The following is a 27,801-nucleotide window of genomic DNA, read 5'->3' as shown; positions in this document are numbered from 1 at the left end:
GGGTTTTCATCCTCCGTAATTGCATGAGCCAACTCCCCTGATAATCAATCCCATTTTACATCCTCATTTTATTACTTCTGACTCTCTGAAGAATCCTGACATCTATGCTAGATTAAAACTATGGAAACACCAAAATCTGATTTTTTTTTTTAAATGAGCCTCTTAAGGTTAAATAATGATTTCTCGATATTTCAATTTTTGTTGTTTTCTGTGATTTGTATGTGTTCTTCATGTGTCTGTACATGTGTAGATGGTCAGAGGACAACCTCAGGCATTACTCCTCAGGTACCTTCACCTTTTTAAGAGGGTCTCTCACTAGCATGGATCTTACCCAGAAGGCTAAGCTGTTGGGCAAGGAGCCCAGGATCTGCTTGTCTCCCTCCTCCCAGCGCTGGCATTACAAGCATGCACAGTCAAACTTGGCATCTTCGAGTTCTAGGGATCAAACTCGGGTCCTCTTGCTTGCAAGTCAAGCCCTTGAGCAACAAGCTGTTTTCCAGGGCCTGGTTTCCATTGTTATGCTCTCTCCAGTCTTTCTTCCTGTCAGGAAAATTTCTAAACGCCCATTTGCCACCCAAAGCCATCTTCTACCTCTGAACCCCAGGGTCCCCCAGACCTTAAACTCAACATTAGTTTATCACTGTCTATGGTGTGTGTGTGTGTGTGTGTGTGTGTGTGTGTGTGTGTGTGTGTGTGTATGTGCACTTGCCTGAATTTTACAGATTACACAACATAGTTCTCCCTTGTGTCTAGTTACAGGGCTTCTACAGATACTCAAATACACATGTTCACGTTCCTTCATACAAAATACTGCGTTATTTGCGTATAGTCTGTACAGTCCTCCTGTGTGCTTTAAGTTATCTCCACATTGCCTACAGCACCTAATGCAATGCAAATCCTCTGTAAATAGTTGCTGTGTTGTTTAAAAATGACAGGAGAAACAACTTTATATGCTTAACGCAGATGAGTTTTTGCTTTTTCAAATATTTTTAATCCGTGATTGGCTGAACCCACAGATATGCAACCTTTGGCCACAGACTTCTGACTGTGTACAAGTGTGTATAGTATACAGAGATGGTATTTTATAACAGAAAGGCTATGGATGATGCTAGTGATCACCTTCAGTATCTAGCACTAGCCAATATATGGCAATTTTCCTACTCCTTTTCAGGATGTATTAGGGAACAGAAGTCTTTGAAGCTAAGGTTGGAGGCTGCAGCTCTGGACAACATTTTCCTTCGGAGAGCAATATTATCCTCACTGATTAGAACAAGAAGGTATAAAAAGAAGCTGAGACATGCTCTCATTGCCCTTCCTTGCTGGATGCCCTTTCAGCTTCTGCTGCCTCTTTTTGCAAGGAGAAACCTGATTGGTCCTCAACATTGACTTTCCAACATAGTCCTCAAAATATGATCTCACCAGCTTCAGCATCATGTGGGAGCTGATAAGAGATATCAATTACAGCTCCTCACTTCTGAAGCAGAAACCTGAGCACAAAGACAAAACAAGTCCAAAGAGCTACTACTAACCCAATAACTCAAAATCCAAGCTGCACATTAAGAACCACATAAAAAGATTTTTTTTCACAAAAATGCTAGTGCTTCAATAATACCCCCAAGCATCATGACTGAATTATACTGAGAGGTATGTAGAATTTGTTCTTTAAAAAGCAAAAGAACAAGAGATGTTTCAGTTGGTCAAGGCGTTTGCTGCCTGGCCTGATGATCTAGTTCAATTTCTGAGCCCCATAGTAGAGGAAGGGAATTGATTTCCACCAATTGTCTTGTACCATCCAAACATGTGGTGTTGTGTGGTGTGTGTGTGTGTGTGTGTGTGTGTGTGTGTGTGTGTGTGTGTGTGTATGAATATGCATGTATACATCTGTGCATGTCTGTATGAGTGCATGCATGCATGCCTGTGTGTGTGCATGCATGTGATAAATAAATGAAAAAATAAAGAGTAAAAAGCTTAGTCAAGGGTGAGAGCTTCATCCAGTAGAGGTTGGTTCCATTCTGCTTGCGAGCTAAGGCTTTGGACATAGCTATAACCAGATGGTTCAGCAAGAGAAGCAAACAGGGGAGCAAGGGATATTTCTGGAAATTTTTTCCTTCATTTCAAAAAGGCCACTAGCAATGAGTTCTTGTTCCTGTCTTTGGACATTGTTGTTAAGGACACGTGGCTTACAACCAAGGGGAAGCCCAGAATCTAGACTCTCAGATCATTGTTTTGCTGAAATAAACAACTCTGAAACAACTGTAAGCCACCTTCTTTAGAGACACAGAGGTGTCTGTTGTTCAGACACCAAAGGTTGAGTACACAGGTGAGCAAAAGCCAGCTAAGAGTTACATCATTAGTCTAGATTTATTATACATGCCATTTAATTTTGTGTTTCAGATGTAAAAGTTATTTTTTATATCCCCCACACTCTAAACTGTAAGGATAAATTTTTTAAAAACTAATGACAACTAATTTGTGTAGTTGTTTTTGTTTTTGTTTTACTCTTTGGGGGCCCACCACCCAGCTCCCAAATAAATACATGGAGACTTAATCTTACTTATGATGCTCAGCCTTAGCCAGTTTTTCTCACTTAAATTAGCCCATTTCTCTTTAACTGTGTTTTATCTCTGGGCTTTTTATCTTTCCTTATTCTATATATCTTTCTTTTCTTCTTGCTCTGAGGCTGGCTGTGTGGCTGTGTGGCTGTGTGGCTATGTGGCTGTGTGGCTGTGTGGCTGTGTGGCTGTGTGGCTGTGGGGCTGGCCCCTGGTGTCGTCCTCTTTCTCCTTTTCTCCCTCCTCACCCTCTTCCCTAAATTTCTCCTCCTATTTATTCTCGTTGCCTGCCAGCCCTGCCCATCCTTTCTCCTGTTTGGCTGCTTAGCTTTTTATTAGACCATCAGGTGTTCTAGGCAGGCAAAGTAACACAGCTTCACAGAGTCAAACAAATGTAACATAAAAGAATGTAGCACATCTTAAACAACAAATTTGAATATCTGAAAACATTCTAATAGACATATTTTAGTAATTCAGTAATTTTTTGTTTCAAATCATATAACTTTATGTTGCTGGTAAAATTAAGTTTAATTATTTTTAAATAATGTAAAATCTGTATTTTCTGGAATTATCCTATAATTCCAACATATGCCTTAAAAAGACTAATTTGCTATATTTTCAGGTTTTGGATTTGTACAAAAATCTTGCTTAAATTAGTTGGAGCATACACTTGGCCTTTCTGCCATTGGCACTTAAATGAAATGATTGAGAACGGTTTTTGCTTCTTTGCTTGTTGATTTGGGGGGGGGTGTATGATGGGCATTCAGTGGATTTTTGTTGTTGTTGCTGTTGTTATTATTGTTATTCTGGTTTATTTTATTCTGTTTTATTTTAGTTGTAAATCTATTTCATGAAATCTGGCTGCCAAAATTCAAATCCATTAAGTATTATTAATACACCAGTTCATGTAATCTCCCTGGCTAGCCTTTCATTCCTTTGTTTATTTTGATTTTACAAATGCATATGCATGTTTTATGGGCCTTTTTCCTCTCAGCTAATCTTTCAACCTTTCTACTAGCATCTTCTTACCCTTTGGAAGCATGCACAAGTTATCCCATCACCCTGAAAGGTTCTCTGGATAAGCCTCTGCCCTCAAATCTCTGAACACATCCTTGCTAAGCTTCTAGAGAGAAATGTGTATGGCCCTGTTGTTCAAAGTGTGTGCCTGCACCTGCACACACCACAGCTGTATAATGTGATGTAAGAATCAGATCCGAACCCCTGGGACTGGTGATGAGGTTGTGTCACATGGCAAAGGAGACTTTGCCTATATGGATGAAATTACAAATCTTGAAGGCTGGTGACACCACTCAGGGATAGAGCATTTGCCTAGCATGTACAAAGCACTGGATTTGACTCTCAGCACCACTCAAAGGAAGGAAAGGAGAGAAAATAAAGATGAGAGTGTGGAAGAGGAGAAGAAAAGAGGGAAAGATAAATTAAAAGTAACTGGACTCTCGACGTGAACCAATGTGTGAACCATGCTATGAAGTTGGGTCCAAGTCAGTGTTGTTCGTGTGTCTCGGTAACGTTTGCCAGTCACCCATTGCAGAAGCAGTTTTCAGAAAATTGGTTAACTGATGAAAATGTTTCTGATAATTGGAGGATAGACAGTGTGGCTACATCCACCTATGAAGTGGGGAACCCCCATGACTATCGTGGGCAGCGCTGTCTGAGAAAACTTGGCATCCCCATGAATCACATTGTATGGCAGATTACAATAGAAGGTTTTGCCACATTCGATTATATACTATGTATGGATGAAAGCAACCTGAGAGATTTGAATAGAAGAAGTAATCAAGTTAAAAACTGCAAAGCTAAAATTGAGTTACTTGGGAGCTATGATCCACAGAAACAACTCATTATTGAAGATCCCTATTATGGCAATGATAAGTCAAGCTTCGAAGTGGTGGACCAGCAATGCATCAGGTGCTGCAAAGCCTTCCTGGAGAAGACTCACTAGATGGTCCTGCCCACCACTATTGAGCAACTCACTCACCAGAGCCATACCCAAGGGTGGTGGCAGTCCTCAGCCCCATGCCCCATCTGTCTTTTCAGCTGATTTACTGTATATCTTTAAAATAACTGTAGGTGGAGATTAGGTATATGTTCAGAAGGATAAAAATATTTGAGTAAGACAATTTGAGGTGTGGCTAAGCATTCTTAGACTAATTGAACCTCTCACCTTGTCCTAATTACAAAATAAATATGGAACAAAATAGAACCCAATAAAGTAAGAATGACCTACAAGGTCCAGATCAGCCTCTGAGCTCAGCCAGCCTGAGTAGTCTGGTCTAACTAGAGTATGTTCATGGGCAGCACCCAGTGATACCATTTGCTTGCCTTATACCTCTGTCCTAGACTCTTGTGACAATAACTCCATCCATATCAGCCTTCCATTTAACATTGGAAGAGTTTAAACTCAGACACTGAGGGCATTTAAGTGTTTGAAAGAGGAGAAGCTAGATGTGATAATGCAGGCCTGCAATTCTAGCAGGCCATCTTGGGCTATACAGTGGAGATGGGAGCAACCGACTGATAAAATGAGCATTTCTACTCTTACTTGGTTTTTGTCTGGTGTTTTTGAGCTTTGTTCCTATTTTGTAGTGTTCTTTCATCAGCATTTAAAAAGTAACAGGCAAGCATAAGTAATTTTAGTGCATTTTCGGAAAAGTGACCTCAAATTCATATGGCTATATGTCAGAAAAGAACGTGAGTTAAACTGGGAAGTTAACAAATACAACTGAAATAGAAAAAAAAAAAAAAAAGTAACTGGACTGTGACACAAGCTTGGATTATACAGTGGGCCTAACTTTGTAATATGAACTGGATCTTTTCTGGTTTGCTTTCCTTTGCTGTATGAAACTCAGAAGGAAATTGTTTGTTATACTGTACAGACTAGAATCCATCACCAAGGAAGGCCAGGACAGGAACTCAAGCAGGAGCTAGAGTCAGAAACGGAAGCAGAATTGATGGAGGAACACTGCTTACTGGTTCTCGGCCCCTGCTTGTCTCAGCCTACTTTCTTATTTAATTCAAGTCAACCTTCTTACAGATGGTACGATCCGTAATGAACTGAGCCTTCTCACATCAGTCATCAAAAACAGACAACAACGACCCACAGACATAGGCACGGCCAGTCTGGTGGAGGCAATTCTCAATTGCGATTCCTTCTTCCTAGGTATGTATGTCAAGTTGACAACCAGTGTCAGCCATTACAAGTTCATGCCATGTTAAGTTGACACATGAATATACCCACAATCTTTCCTTGTCCTCAAGATCTCGTGTTAATATATTTAAAAAAAAAATACAGTCCAACTTTTAAAACTCCTAGGGTCTTTTAAAAAATACAACAATTAAAAAAAGTCTAAGTTGCCTTTAAAAATCCAGAGTCTCTTAAATGTGGGCTTCTGTAAAATCCAAAATAAGCTATATACTTTTTTATTCCAAGAGGGAAAGAACAGGGTACAATTACCAATCAGATCAAAGTGGTACCACCATTTAATAGTGTAAATAGCTCAATGTTTGACATCTGAGGCTGATAATCTGGGCCCCAAAGGGCTCTGGCAGTTCTGCTTCTCTTGGATTGCCATTCACTGCTTATACAGTTTGTCTTAGGGGATCAGTTCAGCTCTCCTCCATTCCTGCAACTGTTATCAGTGGCCATCTCATAATCCTGGCATCTCCAGTGTTCTGGGGTCTCTGCTGCAACTGAGGATGTACCTTCACAAATGGCCTCCTGGTCTCCTCAGGTACTCTTAGCCACCCCAGCTTGTCTCCACGACCCCTTCATGCCTTGGTGATGGACTCTAGTCTGTACAGGATAATAAACACTTTCCTTCTGAGTTTAACACAGCAACAGAACGTAACAGATCCAGCCGTGGCCCCCACATCCCGGTGGTTCTGATGATTGTTAAATGCTGGGCAACACTTCCCTGCTTTCTCATCTCTGTTTCTCCATGACTTCAATCTAAGACAGCTTCTGAACACACATCATCATCTTTTCTTTCCTTGGATGTGTTCCTGACCTTAGATAATGAAGACCTGCTTCATGACCATGCTATGAACTGGCTACTTTATCTCAGTTGGAGTAGTTAGATGTTGTGATGATTAGAGACAAGGTATATCCAGGGAAGCTGACATAGGAGGAGTGGCAGCTTGAAGTCGGCCTGAACTGCATCTGGAGACCTTGTCTCACAAGACAAGACACAACAAGTCAAATCCCAAGACAAGGCTTAACAAGTCAAATACCAATGCTTTCAACCAAGTATTTTCCTAAAATTAAGTTACAAAGATATTATTTCACAGAGTCTGTGATCGTTTGGGTATTTCTCAAATGGTGCTTCTTCAAAGCAAATTCAGGAACACTATCCAAATTTTAATGCACTAAAACCTCATTTTTAAGAAGTATAAGGATGGATTAACTCACTAAATCCTAAGGATATCACAAGCACTAGTATATATGATAGAACTAAAAATAAATCTAAGTTATTTAATTGCTTTATTTTGGACTATTAATAAAGTATTTGAACAGAGGTATAAGATTATATGTATGAAAGAAAAAAATTTCAATTATGTAAGCAATGACTTATCTACTTTCAAAATTATGCAAAAATTAATAGTCCAACTGATTAATTTTGGAAATCAAATACATATTTCATAGAAACAGATCTTCACCTAATTTTTATAGCATTTATCTGCATTGTAATAATGACACTCCATTAGGTTTAATTAGCTGAAATTTTTTTTCAGCCAGGTTTTACAAATCTTCCTGTCAATAACTGGTTAAGTCTTTGCTCAATAACAATACTTTCATTTTTGGCTTTTGACTTCATATTCAGAACATTGTTTTTGTTGTGGATAATCCATGATTTGGGCAACACAGTGCAGAATAAAGCTATCAATCACCAATACTCAGAAGAGGAACAATGGCTATAGAAAATGAAGCTAAAAATTATTGCAACCCAGTTTGCCTGTATGTCTTAGTTTTTATAAAAAGTAGGTTATAGTCTGTTGAAATAGGAGTTCATAGTCTCAGGTTATTGTCCTGTACTAAAATACCCAAAAGTAGGCTGTTTTCTTTCTTAGATTGTCTAAGGTGTTCAGTATGATCACATTCAATACTAACCTAGGACACTGGAGACGCAGAACTTGACTTCTGTCCCTCTGTACTTCTATCCCATTGTAAATGCAATCATTTAAGATTCTCGCCCATGGTAAAGGCAGCTGGTTCAGGTGTCTGTGTTGGCCTTCCTCATCAGCTCCATCTCAAATTGCTGAGATTAGCTGTGTGATCATTCTCTTGTACATTAATTGGGGGCATAACGTTCCATTGGTTTCTTGTACCCTGAGTAATTCAGTTATCACAAGTACATGGAATAGCCAATAAGCCTAAAACACTAAGGAGGATGAAAACACATTGGAGATAGTAATTCTTAACATCTGCAAAGAGGAAAAGTGCCCAACTGCAGATAAAATAATATGTCTGAGGTGCAACAGAAAACGAAATAAGTTCCTTAGGGTGATACAAAACTTTGGACACAAATTCAGAATTTAATTAATAATTCAAATAATATTAGACCTAAAATTTCTAGGCACTCTAGTTCTCTAGCAAAATGCAAGGAGATCTGAGATGTCCTTACAGAGGTGTTCTCTATGCAAGTGTTGTGACTACTAAAGTCTAGTTAGCTTCATTCACACTTGGCTTCCAATTCCTTTAGTCAGTTACCTGCACAAAGGACCAGGGCTGTCTAGTAGCCAGTTATAGAAATAATGGGATGCCTGAGCAACCCTCAGGGTAGTGAAAAATGTAATGACTCTTATAGTGCTGGTTTGGGACTTAGGAGCTACTACTACATATGCCAGGTTATGAAGCAAAAGTAATTCTCAATACTTCAACTATCTCCAAATTAAAATGACCATGTTTCACCCTGGTGACACGGGCTATAAACCCAAGTATGAGAAACTGAAGAGAATCACAACTTCAAGATCCACATGGATACAGAGGAAGGTCCAGCCCAGGTAACTTAGCAAGGCCCTGTTTCAATAAAAAATACAAAGAGGGCTAACGGCAGGGCTCAGTTGTAGAGTGCTTGCCTGGTGTGTATTAGGAGGCTAGATTCAATCTCCAGCACTGAGGAAAAAAAGAAAAAAATGTAAGAAAATCATAAAGAAAAATTAAAACAATCTAAACACACAAAGAAGCTCTGGTTTGATTTCTCCTACCCAGGTAGAGATCTTCTGGGCATGACTGATCACTTTACTTGTTTTGTATTATTACACACATTCATCGCAGTGTTTTTTTTAAGTTGATAGTAATTTTTCAATGAAATTATCACAAAATCACTCCAAGGTCCTTTGAAGCACATGTTAAAAGCACCATCGGTCATTGATCTATCAGAGTAAAATCAACAATACAGGAAACAGCCAGCTATGATTCCCTGTCCTGGCTGAGGCTTAAAGGGATTATGGGTATGTCCATCCATTCCTCACAATAGTCAGCACTCAGTGGTTACTGAAGAGAAGGAAGAATGTTCACTGTGTGCCCAGTTGTACACAAAGCTTTAACACGGGATTGGGGGTGGGGATGGATGATGCCTTTTGATCCATCAATGAGTCTAAAAAAAAAAAATCAGCCCTTCATAAAACGATTAAAAAGTATATCAGTAAAAATATATAAAAATGCATACACTACTACATAATTTCTTTGGGCCAAATTCAGGCTATGTGCTGAGTTCTTTCACCTCTGTGATAAATCTTGGAGGGACTTATGGGGTGGAGATGCAGCAGACATGGAAAAAGGGTACACAAAACTTCTCTATAGTTAAGACTTTTCTTTCTATTGGGACTCTTCTGTGACGGTGTCATGAATCTTTCTTCATTCCAACCTGAGTGAAAAACAATTTACAATGTATCTGTAGACAAAAATACATGAGAAAGTATGTTGAGCAAGAAAATTTATAAACATTTTCTCCAAAGTCAGTTTTAGTTCCTTCTCAAGGATGGACCGTACTTCTCACTGGTAGTGATATGATAGTTGTTCTCTTTTATAACAGAAACATGAGACATGGGAGAACCATATGAAGTACAGCCCCAGACCCTACAATAAGAGGTAAATAAAATGCATTTTAAAACAAATACTCTTCAGCCCTTAAAAACAAATGACAATGTCTATTTTTTTTTATTAAGAAAAATGTCCAGGGCTTATCAAATGGCTTTGAGACTTGGTACTTTTTAATTTGATATCTGGTCATTTTCACATTACAATCAGTCAAATTTTTCCTTAATTAAAACCAAAAGAGCTTGTGTTGTTCTTAAAAAGTTTTACCTTCAAAGTCTTAATATGCTGGAGAACTACTATGTCTCATTTTTTAAATACCTTTTCGTGTATTCAATAATCTCTGATTTTCTTATTAGAAGACCAAAAAAAAAAAATCTCAAAGTGTCTTGGAATTTATTAGTCTTACGTTCTAAAGAGACACATCATGCTTATCTTAGTGCAGTCTCTTAGCATTAGGAAATTAACTTGAAATTGGTGAAAATAAATGGCAATTTATAAGCCCATTTAGATGAATCTCTTTTTAGACTTCAAACCAAGAAATACATAATGGGGAAAATGACAGCCATTCAGCTCTTGGCTTCCAACTTGCAACATGTGCAGCTTTGGGCACCATCCCTAAAAAAATAGCCTCTGCAGACAGTCATGGGTAGAAAGTTCAAGGGTGAAAAATCATCCTAGACTGGCATGGGGGTAGAGGCTTGAGCTTGAGGTCAAGACTTGATAGTTCAAGACCTGCCTGTATCACACTGAGTTGGATGCTGACCTGGGAAATTTATTGAGACCTGTCTCAGAATACAAACAAAAATAAAAATGCTGTGGGTGTAGCTAGACTAGCAGTGCTGTTAGTGCTAACCTAACATAGGTAAGACCCAAGGCCAAATCCCCAGCACCACAAAGCAAAGCAAGCAAATGAAACAGAAAAGCATTATGAACATCAGAAGAGCTGATACACTTCTGTACCCCCAGCACTCAGAAGGCTAAGGCAGGAGGCTCATGAATTTGAGGGAGGCTTGACCTATGCAGAACGTGTCAGACATGTTAGTCTGTGTGTTTAGACCCAGAATCAAACAATTGATCTTGAATGTTATGTGTATAGATTCTTTACTTCTAATCACTGTTTCTAACCATGAAACAAAACAGTAGAATATGAATATAACTGCAATCCAATTATAGATGATGTTACAATATAAATACTCAAATCACATACTTAAGGAACAGCATATAAAAATATATGCATATGCACGTCATCTCTATCTCTGTGTCTAACTTGTCTAAAGAGAAACTTCTCATGTCTTGTTTTTTTTTTTATGATACCATTTGTTTGAAGCTGTCAAGCAAGCAGTCTTTAGGAATTCATTCTTGTTTTCTAATTCAGAAAAAGAAGCGAAATTCATCAGGAGAAAGCAATTTTAGAGAGACATGAACTGGGGCCAAACAGGTTGTACAATCTATTTCCTCTAAAAATAACCAACAGTAGGTCTGGCAGCCTGCCTTGGTATCAGCAGCTTCCCTTCATTAAATCTAATTGCCGTGTGGAGGCCATTTCAATTGATGCATGTGGAAAGCAATTTCACGTCCACGATGGTGGCCTCCAGCCTCTCTGGGGAGTGAATGGGCTGTTCTGCTCCTTTTATGGTCTCCATGGGATGGGAAGATGCTTGAACACATTGCTATCTGTTCTGTGACTGTCACTTGTCCTGAACTGGTCAGGAAGTTTATAGAGAAGTCATTGTATCTGGGATTGTAAGATACAAAGGGAAGGAAAAAGAAATGAATGGGTGAGTCAGCCCCGGGGCACAGTGTGGGAGCGCAGGCTTTAAGCTCCAAACTGTGTTTTCCACCTGGTTTTGTCTCTTAATCTCAGTGCAAAGAAGGACAAACTACTCGGTTCACTGGGCCTCACGGAGCAGTGCTGCAGAGCACCTTGGAATTAAGTGAGTGAACACATATTAGTTATCATATTGTATCTGTCATATTTCAGCATCCTCAATTCAAGTTGGCAAAATAATACAGAATTGCATCCTATTTCACAAAATTTGATCTTTCTACAATCCGTTCACTCATCCAATATAACTACCTGATTGCGTCCCTTAATTCTTCCTTATTTATAAAAGATGAATTATCTTTACACAGGAACTTAATATCTGGGGTCTATAAATGTTTTACAGTAAATTTAGGAGACAGCTGACAATAGCCACAGCAGCTAATAATTCATTATACATGAGCGAGTCCATCTAGAAAGCTCCTTACTTACACTCAAACTATATCAAAGCATTATATGTGGTAGTCAGGTGCTCTAATAATTATTATCATTGGTCAGGTGCCCACTAGCTGGCAAGCACTTTATAATGCCTCGTATTTGTTCAGTGCTGGGATTTAACCCAGGAACTCACACATGACATGCCAGCCCTGTAATTCTCACACAATGATCCTCAAAATACGGCTATGACACAGAGGTCATTCCCCGTTTATGGATACACACAGGTAAAATCACACAGTGACTAGGAGAAAGAGAGCATGTGCAAGCTCAAATCTGATGCTAAAATACGTGTTTCCTTGTTTGGCCTCTGGCTTTGATTCTTTTTTTTTTTTTTCCTATGTGTTTTACATCATGTATCCTGATCCCATCCATTCTCCATCACTTCACCTCTGCCCTCTGTCCCTTCATACTGCCCCCCACCCCCATGAATAAAACAAAACTCAAGAGAGAAAAAAAGGAAGAAAATAAAATGAGACAAACTTTAAAAGGGAAGGAATTAAAAAATCTCATCATGGAAGGTTCAGTGCGACCCAACAAGTCATACCCTACAGCCTGTTGTCCGTGCATCTCTACTTGCAAGTGTTCATTGCAAAGAGTCATTGGTCTGGCTCGAAGCCCCTGGTCTCTACTTCATGTTCAATGCTGGGTCCCCTACCAGGACTCCTCTTGGACATTCTGCTGCCGCTGTGTGTTGTGGAGATCCTGCAGCTTTGGGTCTTTGGGTCATGTCCCTTCACATGCTCCAGCAGATCATAGATGGGGTGGATGTTAGGGCAGGCCAAGTCATAACCCTAGGTCTGGGCCTGGACAGCTGTAGGGGATGTCCGACAGATGGGATATGGGGACAGCTCTCCTATGGTCACAATTTGGGGGCTGGTTCACCTACACCTGCACTAACTGTTGGCTTTATTGTGTTACTCTGGCGAGTGCAGGGTCTGCTCTCCTGAGTGTTGCAGCTGGTGGAGGTCAGGGATGGCTCTCCCACTCTTACAACCATAGGGCCAGCTCTGCCACCTGCTTCAGGCATTGATGGGCAGGGGGTCAGCTCTCCTCTGCCCATGCTGCCACAAGGCAGAGGAGTAATGGGGACAGCTGTTCCATGCTCAGGATTTCAGACCTGGCTCCGCTAACAGGGTTGGCTCTGTTGTGCTGCCCCCTGCTCTTCTGAGTATTATAGCCGTGGGGATCATGGATAGCTCTCCCAGTCTTATGACCACAGGGGTCTTTAATTCTTACAATTTATTTTTCCATTAACCAAATACCAGTACCTGGACTTGTGCAATGATAGGCTTAGCTTCTCCCTTCAGAATTCAAGCTACTTGAGGGCATTAACAATGTTTATTTTAATATTCCACCATTCACATGATTCACAAACACATTAAGTGTTATGATATACAGCATTTTTTTTCCTCATCTTTCTGAAATAATAGTACCATTTGGTCAGTAGAATGCTTTCAATCAGTGGCCTCTGTAATAGTCCATTTACCAAAGCAAGATTTTTTTTGTACTGACTATGTGGTACAGTTACAGAATTCTCTGTTTGCCTCAAACTGTGTGTCCACATAAAATGCTGAGCTTTACTTCTGGCCGACGTTTTCTCAGTCAGCATATGAATTCCCATGTCCCCTCTCTCATCTGTTAACAATCACAGGTGGAGATGGGATTTCCTCATTTGGGTAACTGTGATAACAACCTATGACAGACACATGGACTGAACAAGACACACAGTTACTGTAGCCTATTGTTGCTTTTTACTGCATCATAACCAGTTAGCCTTGGTGGCATCTTTGAACCTACTCAAATTAGTATTTTTCCTTAAATTTCCAACTGGACATTTAAAAGGATAACTTTCTGAAAAGTATTATGTTTTCAGAGCATTTTCTGACAGTTTACAGGTGATAGCATACCAAAACATACTTCATTTTTCTTAAAATCATTCTTCTTCATGGTAGTATCCAGGAATAAATTAGGTGAGGGTAAGAAGTTGTGGTTGAACTAATATATAAGTAATTCTCTTAAGTGAACACTGTCCTAAATAATATTACGTAACACACAGTTTTCTTATAAATTAGTCCAATGTTCACAAAAAGAGTAGCTAAGAAGATTCTCATTTGCTGCAGTGAAATTGAGAGATTATTCAAATATGTATTAGGCATTTCTACTGGACATGGTGATTAAATATTGTGGTGCATGACTTACCACATCCTGAATAGCTAATTAAATTAGCCAGAATGATGAGCAGCAACAAAACCATCCCTCTGAGCTGACTTTATGACATCCTTAATGATCAGAGAAAAAGTTTAAATAATTTCAGTGGGAAATGAAATATTTTGTTATATCTTGAAAAGGTTATGAATGGCCTCTTATTATTGACAGCAAATTTCTCCAAAATGTATGGTCTGAAGTTGAGGCTTTCATTATATTTTTCATTGCACTGAAACTAAATTAGAGCTGATCTTATTATAGAGAAAGAATTGCATTCTATTTTAGGAACTTTTTTTTCTTTTCAATTACACCTTGTAATATCAGAGTCCGGCAGAAAAACAGCCAAGTGCAGCTTTAGTAGAAAAACATGATTATCAAGACAAATAGCACTTTTAATGAGTTGACTATTTCAAGCTTCTCAGAGCTTTTCTAATAGAAACACACACTTATGGGTCTACAGAAATGGCTCGGTGGTGAAGAGCCCTTGCTGCCCATGCTGAAGACCCAAGTTCAGTTCCCAGCATCCATGTCAGATGGCTCACAAGAGCCTATGACCACCTTCCGTGGATCCAGTGCTTTCTTCTGGCCTTTCATATAGTACCCACTGGGTACTATACTTACCTGCTTATAGCCACAAAGAGATATACATATACACACATAGTTAAAAATAAAAAAATAGCCGGGTCGGTGGTGGTGCACGCCTTTAATCCCAGCACTCAGGAGGCAGAGGCAGGCAGATCTTTGTGAGTTCAAGGCCAGCCTGGTCTACAGAGCGAGAGCCAGGAAAGGCGCAAAACTACACAGAGAAACCCTGTCTCAAAAAACCAAAATAAATAAATAAATAAATGAATAAATAAATAAATAAATAAATAAATAAATAAATAAATAAATAAATCTCTTAAAAAGATAAATACCCACTCATTATGATGTTGCTTTGGAAAAAAAATTAATGGCATGATGGATTTATACATTCTTTAAGCATTTTCAACTTTACTTATATATACTCACCTGAAAATCTCTAGGTGATACACAGAAATGCTTACAAAACAACAGTATTTTTAAAGGAATAAAAGAGTAAGATGTCTGAAAAAACAGATGTTTGGAAATAAGGCAAGATTAGGAATCTTGATCTTAGGTTATAAAAACAAACCAGTTCCTTGGTTCTCTGGTTTATGTGGCTGATTTTTAACAGTCTGGCCTGAATTGTTGGAAGAAAGCAGGCTGATTTTGAAGCTTCAAATATTCTACATTTGTTGCCACATTACAGAAAAAAAAAAGTGGAATGTGAACCTTCACACACACCCATATATTCCTACACTGCATGTATAAAAATATCTGTGCCAATACATCACATATATTTTTAAAATATGACAGATACAAAATATATAGAATAATTCAAGTTGTATTTCTTCTTACATCTCAGCGCTCAGCAAACTGCTTTCCTGTGTCAGCCTGCCACTCAATGACAGCAAAGAGTACTGATGCTTTCTGTCCTAAATAGAGGCACATCACCTACTGACACACAGTAAAGAATACTGATGCGCTCAGTCCTAAAGAGAGGCACACTGCTTGCTGACACATAGCAAAGTGTACTGATGTGCAAGATCCTTAAACAAAGGCCCAACACCTACTGACACACAAGCTCATCTCTCACCCTCCTCAAACATCTAGGGGTTCTTTGGGTCTGCATGCTTCCATGAATTTCGCCAAATCTCCTCTTTGGAAATGACAGAAATTCATGTCCCAAATGTCTTTCCTTTTCTAGTGCCCCACTGTCCTGATTTCTCAATGGTTTTCCTGTGAAGAGTTCCTGAATTTGCACACAGCCACTAAACTCCATACATGCATTACATTTCCCATAAATTTTTGTTACATCAATATTTTACTTTCTCCACAGCAACCTCCAGGTACATTTCAAAGCCGCATTTGCTGAAATGCCTATAAGACAAACTCTATTTAGCAGATATCAGATTAGGAAGGGAGAAATTTTTCATTTAACTCCACTTTCCTAGAGGCCCACTGATGTTAGCTCACGAGATTTCACCATGTAACTCATCTGCAAGAATCTGTAATGGTGGATGCTAAGCTTAGAATTCCCCTAATATTCTATCTTCCTACCTGGAGCCATTAAAAGAATTCTCAAGTGTTGGTGAAAGTGTATACCTGTTAAGGAGGATCTCACATCCAGACAGCTTTTCCATCTGATGTCATTATTACAGTTCACATTAGGGTATTTGAATAGAGAACTGTAACATCTGTAGCATCACATTGGTTCACCAGAGTAGTACACACTAATCAAACTAATTCTGTGCTTAATTTCATTTGCCCCTGTTAAATGGCTGATGTGATAGTCAGCTTGAAAGACAGCCTTCTCATCGGGTGGGTCTGCAGTTAAAATGTATACAGGGCAGAGGCAATGACACCCTAACCCCATTTCCCCCTCATCACCTAATCTATATGAAGAGAAATAAAGTGGGACCAGAACCCTTCCCCCTTCTATTCTCATTTGCTTGTTCTCTTTAAACAGCTATTATTGCTTCACACAAAGAAAAGAAAGTTGTCTTGTTCATTGTCACTGACCAACAGGAGAATCTAACAATCAAAATAAGATAAATTGTTCTCCAAGTCCTTCATTTTTCAAAATGTAAAGCAGGTGAAACATAAAGACCCATTCCCCTCTATCTGGGCATTAGTTACCACAACAATGACTATAGGGCTCCAGGAAATTCCTGCAAGAACTCTTTGTATAAAGCAAACCATTTTTCTCTTTCTCACTTGAATACACACCCTGTTCTAGGGTTCACTGAACTAGACTACCAGGCCACAAACTCACCATAGATTATGACAGTTATTTTGTCTGCCAGAGAGAGTATGAGTTGATATGAGAAACTGGCTGGAGCCATTATAGACTGACTTGGTTCTGGCTGAATATTAATAGTTTCATGGTGCTAGCCCAAATGTAGAAAAATAAATGCCTTCTTCCAGGAACCTGTGCTCATCTGAATTCAAATACCAAAATGTCTTTTCTTAGTGTTTTCTTAATCTGAAGTATTAAATATTGTGGGACTAGCGTTGCTTTTTAGATGTCTATCAATCTGTTCATACTAAATCTGGATTTATTTCTTGGAAGAAATCATACTAATTAATCTTTAATAAAAGTTAAAAAAAAGAAAAACAAGACTGTGATGGTTAGCTTTAATATCAACTTGACCCAAATTAGGATCATCTGGGAAGAAAGTATTGATGAGGGTCTGTCTGCCTTAGTTGATAGAGGAAGACCTAGCCCACTGTGGGTGGCACCATTCTTTAGGCAGGGCATCCCAACCTACCTACAAGAGAAGTACTTGATAGGGTAGGAATTTAGCTCAGTGGTAGATCGCTTGCCTAGCAAGCGCAAGGCCCTGGGTTCGATCCTCAGCTCAAAAAAATATATTATGGGGTTGGGGATTAGCTCAGTGGTAGAGCTCTTGCCTAGCAAGCACAAGGCCCTGGGTTCGATCCTCAGCTCAAAAAAAAAAAAAAAAGAAAAGAAAAGAAAAGTAATTGAGCTGAGTTCATGAAGATAAGCCAATGGGAATCATTCATTCACTCTCTGATCCTGACTGTGAATGTGACCAGCTCCCTCAAGTTCACTCCATCCTTACTCCCCTACATGATGAACGTAACCTAAGGGTAATTTGAAAATAAAGCAAACCTAAAAATGATATATGCGAGAGGAAAACAAAAAGAGTTAAGAAAAATGATGACTTCTAACTAAATGGTATTTGAGGTAGCACAAACACGTTGGGAATGTTTTGTAAATAGTTTAAATAATACATTGACTGTTTCCAAAATTTAAAGTGTCTTGTTGATAGGCTCAGTACTCAAGACAGGTGTAAGCCATTTTCTGCTAAACAGTGTTTCACGCCTATAATGTCAGCTCTTAGGAGGTAGGGGTGAGAGAATTAGAGGTCTGGGCCCGCCTTAGTGACGTCAAAGCCAGTCAGAGCAGGGCGGTGGTGGCGCAAACCTTTAATCCCAGCACTTGGGAGGCAGGGCCAGGCGGATCTCTGTGAGTGCAAGGCCAGCCTGGTCTACAGAGCAAGATGCAGGAAAGGTGCAAAGCTACACAGAGAAACCCTGTCTCGAAAAACAAACAAAGCCAGTCTGAGTTACAAGAGACTATTTCAAAACAACAATGATGGCAAAGACGGACAGGTAAGACAAAAAACAAGGGTCTTTCTGAAATGCTCACTGGAGGCAGAGAACACTGGTGTGCCACCATTCTTACAGGCCTCTGTGGTGGTAAATATTGGTTGTCAATCTGACTATATCTAGAACCAACTCAAATGCAAGCAGGTGGGGCACACCTGGGAGGGACCTTCTTGATTGGATCATGTGATGTGAGAAACCCGGGCCACACTCTCTAGTGGCAGCCCATATAAAAGGACATGGAAAAGGGAAGCTTTTGACAATTTTACCTGCTTGTCCTCGCTCTCACTGGAAAATTCTTCTATCCTATTGCTGAGAGGCTCCATCCCCAAGAAGAGAACCCATGTCCTCGGGATTCCAACATAGACCGAAGGCTAGCAGCTCTTCAGGAATCCCCAGCGACTCCAGCACCAAATTGGGACGGTTGAGACATCCAGTCCTCTGGACTGGACAATGACCAGATTCTTGGCCTTTAGGGGTGGAGGAGACAGTCACTATACCTGGACAACACCCTGTAGGCCACTCTACTAAACACACACACACACACACACACACACACACACACACACACACACACACTTTTAATGTAATTGCATATATGTATTTTTTTTTCATTCTATCAGTTCTGTTCCTTTAGAGAGCCCTGACTACTATACCATCCCTCTATCTTTCTCTGCCCTCCTGCCACACAGGAATCATGAATGCTTTCCTGACTCTAGTCCAGGATGCTGAACAGGCCAGGTTAATGAGTAAATAAATGCATAAGGCCTTACACATGTCATTGCAGCTCACTTCCTTGCATCTGGATTAAAATTCACTTTGGACCTCTCCTCAGGGCAGTTCATTGGGATAAGGACCATTGTTCTCCAATGAGACATCTCCAATATTCTCAGAAGCGATGTCACCACTGCCTGGCACTGTGTGAGATAACTAAGAGTTCCTATATGCTGATGCCCAGCCAATGATCAAACACTGCTATGCTATAAACATGCCTTTCATCGGCACCTTAGCAATGTCCAGACTGTCTGCCACCAGGGAGTCAAGCTATTCTCTCTTTGTTCGGTTTCTACTTTCCTTCTACCTCCTTCCTGTCCTTCAGAGAGACATGGCACATCTGTCTGTTTGGCTCTTTATCTCTAGACCAATTTTCTGTCATTTACTGGTACCCATTTTCTTACTTGTTGGATTGTGTAGAGCAGGACAGCTGTATCCCTCTGTTTTCCCCTAAGTGATGCCCCCAAGGTCCTTCCCATTTGGATAAAGAATTTAGACATAAATGAAGACCCAAATAATGGACCGAGTTACATGGGAAATTAGGATTTATCTTGAGATTGTAAAGTCACAGATAATTCCAAGGATAAATCTGATGGGAAGAATTGAGCCATCTCAGAAGAAAGGCCATATGAACTTCTTTGCCTCTGGAAGCCACAGAAGTGGTCCTTCATGGCTCGGTCTCCCGTGCTGACTCCTGTTGGTGATTCAAAGTTCAGCTGAAGTTTGCAAAGTGAAGCAAACCTGACTCTTACTTAATGCATCCCAGCATTTTTGGTTTGTCCTAGAGCCAGTCAACGACCAAGAAACCGATTCCTCCAGAGGCCTTCTTATCCAAACGTAGTTTTTGACTCGTGTTTGTCTTGGCTTTGCCTCTGTCCTTGGCTGTGGATCTCATTCTCGCCAGACCTTGACCATCTGCAGCTCTGGCTCAGGCTTCTCCTGATCCCAGTGGCAATGATTCCAAAAACTTATGGGATGGAAGATCCCACCAAATATTTTACAAGATAACCAAATGTTTTTGTGATTTATTGGGAGCACAGCACAAAGATCCTTGCACCCACAGATCCCCAGAAAAAAAAGAAAAACAAAAACAAAAAAACAAAAAAACAAGGATTATTCAGCAAACAGGATTGTCCTTCTAATGGGAAAGATGTAAAACCTGTTCTATCATCCAGAAAGCTGAGCATTGGAGATGATTAACAGTCTGGTGATCTGTGTTATCTGCTGGGCCAGGCCATATTAAGCTCTTAAAACCAAGACCAGGATGGACAGTAATCTAAATGACTCTCATGGCCAGAGGCTCCCCACTCCAATCTCCTAAAACCAGGACCAGAGGTGGCTAATAGCTCAAATGACCTCTACGCTATCTGTATGACTGAGACCACGCCAGAGTTTTAGGCCCTTAAGCTAGTACAAGTAGTGTATCTCTAGTGACATGTACCCTGGGTCCAGTTTCAGTGTAACTATGCTTCTTTGTGCACTGGGGATTGTATTATACCAGGAAATTTTTTTTTTCCAAATTATGCAGGGCTTAAATACATTGGGAATAAACTACCTGTTATTAGGAACCGCCCCCCCAAAAGTCTGATCTAGGTTGACGAGGTCAACATGCACCTGGTTATCATTCTTATCTCTTTGCATGGTTCACTTCCCTGTATGACACCTTCAGGAACCCTGTCAATGATTTATGTTAAGATTGCTATGCAAATGTAATAAAATCAAAATAATTTACCACATCAGGATCACATTCCTCCCAAAGTGGAATATTCCCTCTCGGTTCATGTGAAAAGTCACCACAGTGACTTTCAGAGACCTCAGAGGCATTTCTTCCTAATGTTCACTATACTACCCCAAACAGGTTCACTTCCATAAACCAAATGTGACTAAATTTAAAACCACCAAAAGTTGGGCTGGAAGGATGGCTTAGCAGCTAAGAATACTCGAAACTCTTGTAGAATACCTGGGTTCGGTTCCCAGTATCCACATAGTAGCTCACAACCCATCTACAACTCCAGATCTAGAGGATCTGGTGCCCTCTTCTGACCCCTGAGGGCACTGTGTGGCCACGGTGCACAAACATACATGCAGAGAAAATACACACATAAAAAATAAACAAATCTTAAAAAAACAAAACCACCAAAAGATTGTTCTTTTAAATACCTGAACTATAAGTGTTTAATCAATAAAGTCATTGATAAACCAAACAGAGCTGTACTAAGGAGCTTCATGATTTAATGTTTAAACACAACCATTACCAGAAATGCTTCTATCCACTTAAAATTTAAAGTAGAATTTAATGACAAATATTAAGGGCTAATAAAATTAGAGGCCAGTAGCATTTAGACTAGTTGTTAATCCCTTCTCTCTCTCTCTCTCTCTCTCTCTCTCTCTCTCTCTCTCTCTCTCTCTCTCTCTCTGTCTGTCTTCTCCCCCTCTGTGTTTGAACATGCTCCTCAATAGTTGAAAAGAACAGAAAATGAAATTCACACAATCCACCCAGAAGCAGGCTTCTCTCATCAGTTGAAGAAAAAGTGCTCCCCAGAAAGTCAAACCTGCTACCTGCCCATCAGCTCTAACACCAAGAGGGGGAAGCAGTGTCAGAGAAGGAATGAGGTAATGTGAAATGTGAAATATCGAAGACACATGGGGACCCATGTCAGCTTTGGTGCCAAAATGACATAGATTCAGTGCAAGACCTTAAGAAAATGATTTCCTTTCTTTGATCCCAGGCTGTAACTGAGCCAAGTGCAGAGAATTATATTCCCAGATGGAAAACCACCTTCATATATTATCCTGAACTAAGACATTTCAACCAGTCATTTAAAAAGCATTCCTCAAGGATTCAGAAACTGCATTGTGATCTATGGCTAAAACAGTGTCTGCGATGGCCAGACATCCAGAGAAGAGGATTCTGTTATAGCATCTCAACACAGTGAAATAATTTCTGTTCCCAGGGCTCACTCACTCTCAAAGCCCCATTGTTTTAAAAAGGACTCTGTCCACAGCCTTGCATCCTGATAACCAATTGCAAAGTTGTGATGATCATGAAGAAAGAATCAAGAATTCAAAAGATTTACTACAATTTTCATGAAAAGAAGGACAAATATCTTCAGCCTTAGTAATTACCAAACAGTATACATTCCAAAAAGAGTAAAAGACCACTTATCCTATTTTAAAATCAGATAAAATTTCTCAGTGGTATCATATGGTGTATCAATGGTATAATAGTGTTGATAATGATAACAACATAATAACTAGGAATTCCTCTTTTGGGACACATATGGCAATAGGTATCCAGATCATAAAAGTATTCTTGCTCATTGATCCACTTATTACAAAATGTATCCCTAAAACTTGTTCAGTCAAAAGTAATATGAGCATAGAGATGCTTATTATATTAAATATCTATAACACAAAGAATAAAAAGCACATAAAATGAACTTTTAGATAAAATTTGGAGGGTATGTCCAAAAGGATTTCATACAGACATTTGACATCATTAATATAAGCATGGTGAAAGTAAGGGATGCAAGAGCAGAAAGATTTTGAGTGGTAGAGGCAGGAGGATTATGAGTTCCAGATTAGCCTTGAAAAAAAGTAAGGAAAAAGCTACCTGTAGAATATTAAGTGAAAAAAATAGGTATTAAATTGAATGTTTGCTATACTTATTATCGTAGAATTAAACATATGGATAGTAGCAAAAACTGGAAGTAAAATATTGTCAAACATAATTAAGTGTGTTAAGATAATCAGGATGTGAGGGATTTACTTAATGACCCCAAATATTAATGCTGTCATAATATTTTACAAATGAATGTTTGTGAGGATAAGAAAAAATTATCATATTTCCTAGACACTGGAGTTAAGGGTTTAAATGCTGAGGCTGTATTTTATTCATCTCTGTGATGACCTGACCCCTGGCCTAGGTTCTTAGAACAGTTTCACATCCCTCCTTTTTAAACAATGTAGTGGCTTTCTAGTCATTTAAATTCCATCCCTCCTAAGAAGAAGTAAAGGCATTCATTCTCTCTTTGGAATGCCAGAAAGTCAAAGAATTTCATAACTGGGTTTCTATTTCCTAAAAATTTCTGGAATTAGCAACATTTCAGTTTGTTTGGACTCCTTGAAAGAAATCTTTGTTTTCATGTTTCCTAATCAGCTAAAATTTCTTTGCAAAATGAGGTCACTACACAATATTGATGCATATAATATCAATGCCCATTTATGTGGCGCTGCCCAACCAATCCAGAACACTATCAGTTTTCATGGGCACCACTGTGACACACTGAAAACTTAGAAAAGGAAATCTGAGAGAATGACATTTGAACATAAGCATCCAGCACCAGCAAAAAAACAAAGAAACAAACAAAAAAACTTATTAAAATATTCTGGAACAGGCTAAGAGCCTCTTTCTTAGCACCCCGAACTACACTTGGTAATTCAACCGTACCTCTGAGCTCTTGATGTTTACTTTGTATGGCTATTTTTCCCCCTGCCTACAATATGTAGGCATTCCCAGCATTGTGAATTGCTAGAAAGAGTATTCTATCTTTACATGTTTTTAAAGCCCACTACTATGGTTTGGGGCTTAACATCTCCCATAGTCTAGATATGAAGACTTGTTTCCCAGGATTGTAGTACTGAAAGATACTTCTGATCTCTAGGAGGTGGGCCTTGAATGAGGCCTTAGATCACTGAGTGCATGCTCTTGAGAGGAAAAGCAGGCCACAGTTTCTCAGCCCCCACACTCTCACCTTGGTTCAAGACAATGTTTGGTCCTAGAGGCTCATGGCAGATGTTCAGCCCTCACCAGAAGCCAAGCCATCAGCACTGCCCAATCTTACACTTTTAACCTTCAAATATGTCAAATAAATATCTTCGCATCATGGCTCCTGGTCGTACCCATGCCAGGCATTTTATCACTGTGATAGAACCCTGGGTCTTGAATAGTGCTGAGTATGTGGTGAGTGAAGTGTAAGATGATATTTATCATTAACCTGTCTCCCTTCTAGGTGTTTAATTTATCTTCAAAAACTTAACATGAGCACCATGTGTTAAAATGTAAGATTAGAAAATTACTCAATTATTCTGTGACATCCTGAGCAATAGCCAAGGGCAAGACTGTCAATAAGGCTAGCTCTAAAGTAAGTACGTGGTGAGAGACAACAGTGGTGAATAAAAGAACAAAAGGAAACATATTGTGAGCTTCTTCAAAAGGAAATTAAATAACATGTCTCTAAGACAAATGGATTTAGGATAATGAACTAGGTGCAATTCTTAAAAACACTAAGAAGTCAACAGTCCATAAAACTAAGAAAGTGACTCTGGAGTATGATTTTAATGCAGAATGCACCAATTCTTAAGACAAATCCTTCAGTGTAACCTGGAGTTTTTCTATAACTTCATTTGATAGATGGGAAGAGACATCTAGGTGTCAATGTACTCATCTTTAAAGTCACGCTCTAGAGTACAACCAAGACTGCCTCCAGGATGTGCAAAAATATCCACAAATGTGGCCAGGACTAGACTTTTCTATCTGAGAGGTAAATAAACATACATTTTCTGATGGTAACTTTCTCTTTTACTTAATCTTGAAAAATCTCTTTCTGGAAACCTCTCTGTCTCCACACACTTTCTTTACATACAGCTATATATCTCTCCTTACACACATACATCTCTCTTCTGCACAGCCACACATCTCTATACACAGTTCCATCACTTTTTACACAGCTACATCTCTTTTCTATACAGCTTCCTCTTCCTTATCTCTACACAGTTACAAATCTCTACACAGTTGCATCTCTCTCCACACAGCCACATCTCTTCCTTCACACATATCTCTACATCTCTTTTTCTATACAGCTACATCATCTATATCTCTCTACCCACTCAGCTACATCTCTTCACACTTCTCTCACACTTCTCCTTCTACATCCCTCACACTTATTCTCTCTCCAGCAAAGACTCTGAGCAACTATGAACCACATTTTTCAGGTCACATAGCATTTCTTGAGTAAACACTAAGAAACAGAGCCATTCTGATCACACAGTTTCTCTCAAACTAGAGAGGTTGAGCTGACTGGGCATGTTGTGTAAAGCAGACATGTAGCTCTGAGCAGTTAGGGTTCCCAGACATAGGGTGACATTAAAATTCAAGATTTAAATAATAAACAGTTAGTTGGCTAACCCTTAAGATTAAGAGTATGTGCAGCCAGGCAGTGGTGGCACATGCCTTTAATCCCAGCACTCGGGAGGTAGAGCCAGATGGATCTCTGTGAGTTCGAGGCCAGCCTGGTCTCCAGAGCGAGTCCCAGGAAAGGTGCAAAGCTACACAGAGAAACCCTGTCTCAAAAAAAAAAAAAAAAAAAAAGAGTATGTGCAGAAAGTCAATTATTGCAGGGAGTTGTGTCTTTAATATTATTTGCCAGGCTTTTATGAACTTGCCCTTGTGTGATTCATCTCCAGAGGCAAATAATCTATTTTGGATTTGCTCTGAAGTCTTAGCTAAATGTGTGAAAAGCTGTGTTTGTAGCTGAGAATACAGTTATTTTCCTATTTTCTTCTCATCAGAATTACATAGCTTAAGCCGAAATCATCTTCCTGACCATCCACAGTTACAAGTGTGCCCAATAGATGGGATATACACATGAGATATACACACAGGCAGTGGAAAAATACCCAAAGCTGTTTTTAGGGAAGAAATGTTGTGGCACATGAGAAAAACTACAGACAGAAACAACCAGTCATTTACAGTTGGTGACCCCACAGTCCTTGCCAAATGGGGCTCCCCATCAGAGTGTTATTCTCCTGGTGGGTGGACCTGTTGAATATTAGCTGTCACCTGCTGTATACTCCTAAAGCCTCTGGCAAGAAATGATACAAATTCTTTGTAATGAGATTATATGGGGGGGGGGATGTAACAATGAAACATTGGTTTCATAACATCATGAAATTTTGGCCACCTTCCCATTCTTACTGATGACATGCGCAATAAATATGATTACAGCTGAGCTGAGATTATAGTAAAAATTATTTTGATAATGTGGTGGGTTAAAAAGTCCTAGTTTAGTTTAGTTTAGTTTAAAAGATGTCAAGATTTACAAAGCCAACTCACTCTCAAGAAAGAAAAGCATCCATAGATTCCCCAGGTTATTTTTATAAGAGTGATCACACATTTCTTTAGATGCCTGTGCATTTTAGCCAATTGGCTGTGAGTAATGGGAGTACTTTCCTAACATAGCAGGCTTGTGTCCATCTGACTGAGCCAGAACTTCAGGCAAAATACATTCTGCCTATCAACCTACTTTCCTCATCAGTTTTGTCTCAGCTTCAACTCAGAGCTAACTAATAGCTAGAAAAACAGGTCCTGACCATGTCAAAGAAAGGAAAACAACTAGCCAAACCATACAAAATGACACAGGTTCCTTCTCCCTTCCCTCCCATAAAAACAATAAGCTCATTAGCATTATCTAAAAGCATTTATAGGAGGTAATGTTGTAAATGTTACAGCTCTGAGAAGAAAGGCTTCCCTAGTGGAAGTTACAGCTCCAAGTGGGGAGAGATTCCCCCGCCATGGAAGTTGCAGCTCTGAAGGAAAGGTATCCTGGCAGTTAGGAGGCAAGGAATGTCACAAAGTCACACTGCACAACAAACCTCACACAAGAGATTTATCGGGAAAGACACAAGAGGGCAGCTGCCTCTGCTCAGGAGAGAGGCAGCAGAGAACTGAGTGAGAGGCAGGCTTTATATAGGGTTTTGGGGGGGTGGAATTTTCCAGGGTGGAGATTTCCAGAGTGGGGATTGGTGGGAATGCAAATCCTGAGCATGGAGCGAGGTCAGGGATTGGTGGGTTTTTGGAACCCGGAAGTGAACTTAGACTTTTTAGCCTACAGATTTATCAAAGCTTCTGGAACAAGCTGCATGTATTTGATCATCCCTTCCATCCTCTTCCCAGAAGTTCATTATCATACAGGCTCTCATGCAGTAGATCTCCTCAGTAAATCCCAAAGACATGGGAATCACTTGCAGAACCCTGAGTTTATGCAGCTGGGGAAGAAAAGAAGAGTAAAATGCACATTTGGAAATAAAGGCAAATAGCTGAACCAGGCATGGTGGCTCATACTGTAATCCCAGCATTAGAGTGACCGAGTTAGGAAGACTGCCCTTGAATTAAAGGCCATCATGGGTGAACATAGTGAGTTCAGGCCAGCCACAGCTATATATTTAATTACTGAACAGCTTGCTCTGTATCAAAAAAAAAAACAAAAACAAAAAAAAAAAAACAAAAAAACCCAAAACAAAGACAAATAGCTATTGTAGGTCAGAGCTCTCTAGAAAAGTTTTAGGTTTAGAGCAAACATCCACTCAGAGCTTCCTGACGCCAGGCTCTGGACTGTGCTCTGAGACTCCTTCTGCCTGGGAACACTATGCATCTATTGGGCTCTATCTTAGACAGCTGCTGTGCTGTATGTGTGGCTACCAGCCTAGAAACGTGATCTTAAAGGTTCTCTCCTTTCCAGTTTCAAAGTATATCTAATTCCTTTCTTAATTCTTTTCTCCTTATCCCTTTCTTTCTTTTTGAGACAAAATGATCTCACTGTGTCAACTGGGCTGGCTTCAGACTTCCCCAGTGATGGTATTGCCACCAACTCCTTAGTATTGGAGTCTAATTTCAAACATCTACCCATTATGAAGAATAAGCCTTTGATGGAGGATAAGATGTCAGAACATGATTGCAATAGTTGGTCCTTCCCTTCCTT

General features: G+C 39.6%; 1 protein-coding gene and 1 pseudogene across 1 annotated transcript in view; one reads left to right on the top strand and one right to left on the bottom strand.

The window, feature by feature from the left end:
• Positions 1-27,801, bottom strand: part of Slc35f1 (solute carrier family 35 member F1) — a gene marked incomplete at its 5' end in the record, with an annotated part of 394,539 nt that overhangs the window by 232,185 nt on the left and 134,553 nt on the right. The window lies entirely within an intron of this gene.
• On the top strand, positions 4,023-4,515 carry LOC118570639 (annotated as a pseudogene).

The sequence above is a fragment of the Onychomys torridus genome, chromosome 19, assembly GCF_903995425.1.
Source record: "Onychomys torridus chromosome 19, mOncTor1.1, whole genome shotgun sequence".
Classification (NCBI taxonomy): domain Eukaryota; kingdom Metazoa; phylum Chordata; class Mammalia; order Rodentia; family Cricetidae; genus Onychomys; species Onychomys torridus.
Note: the sequence above shows the minus strand (reverse complement) of the source record. Positions and strands in the feature narration are given on the sequence as shown.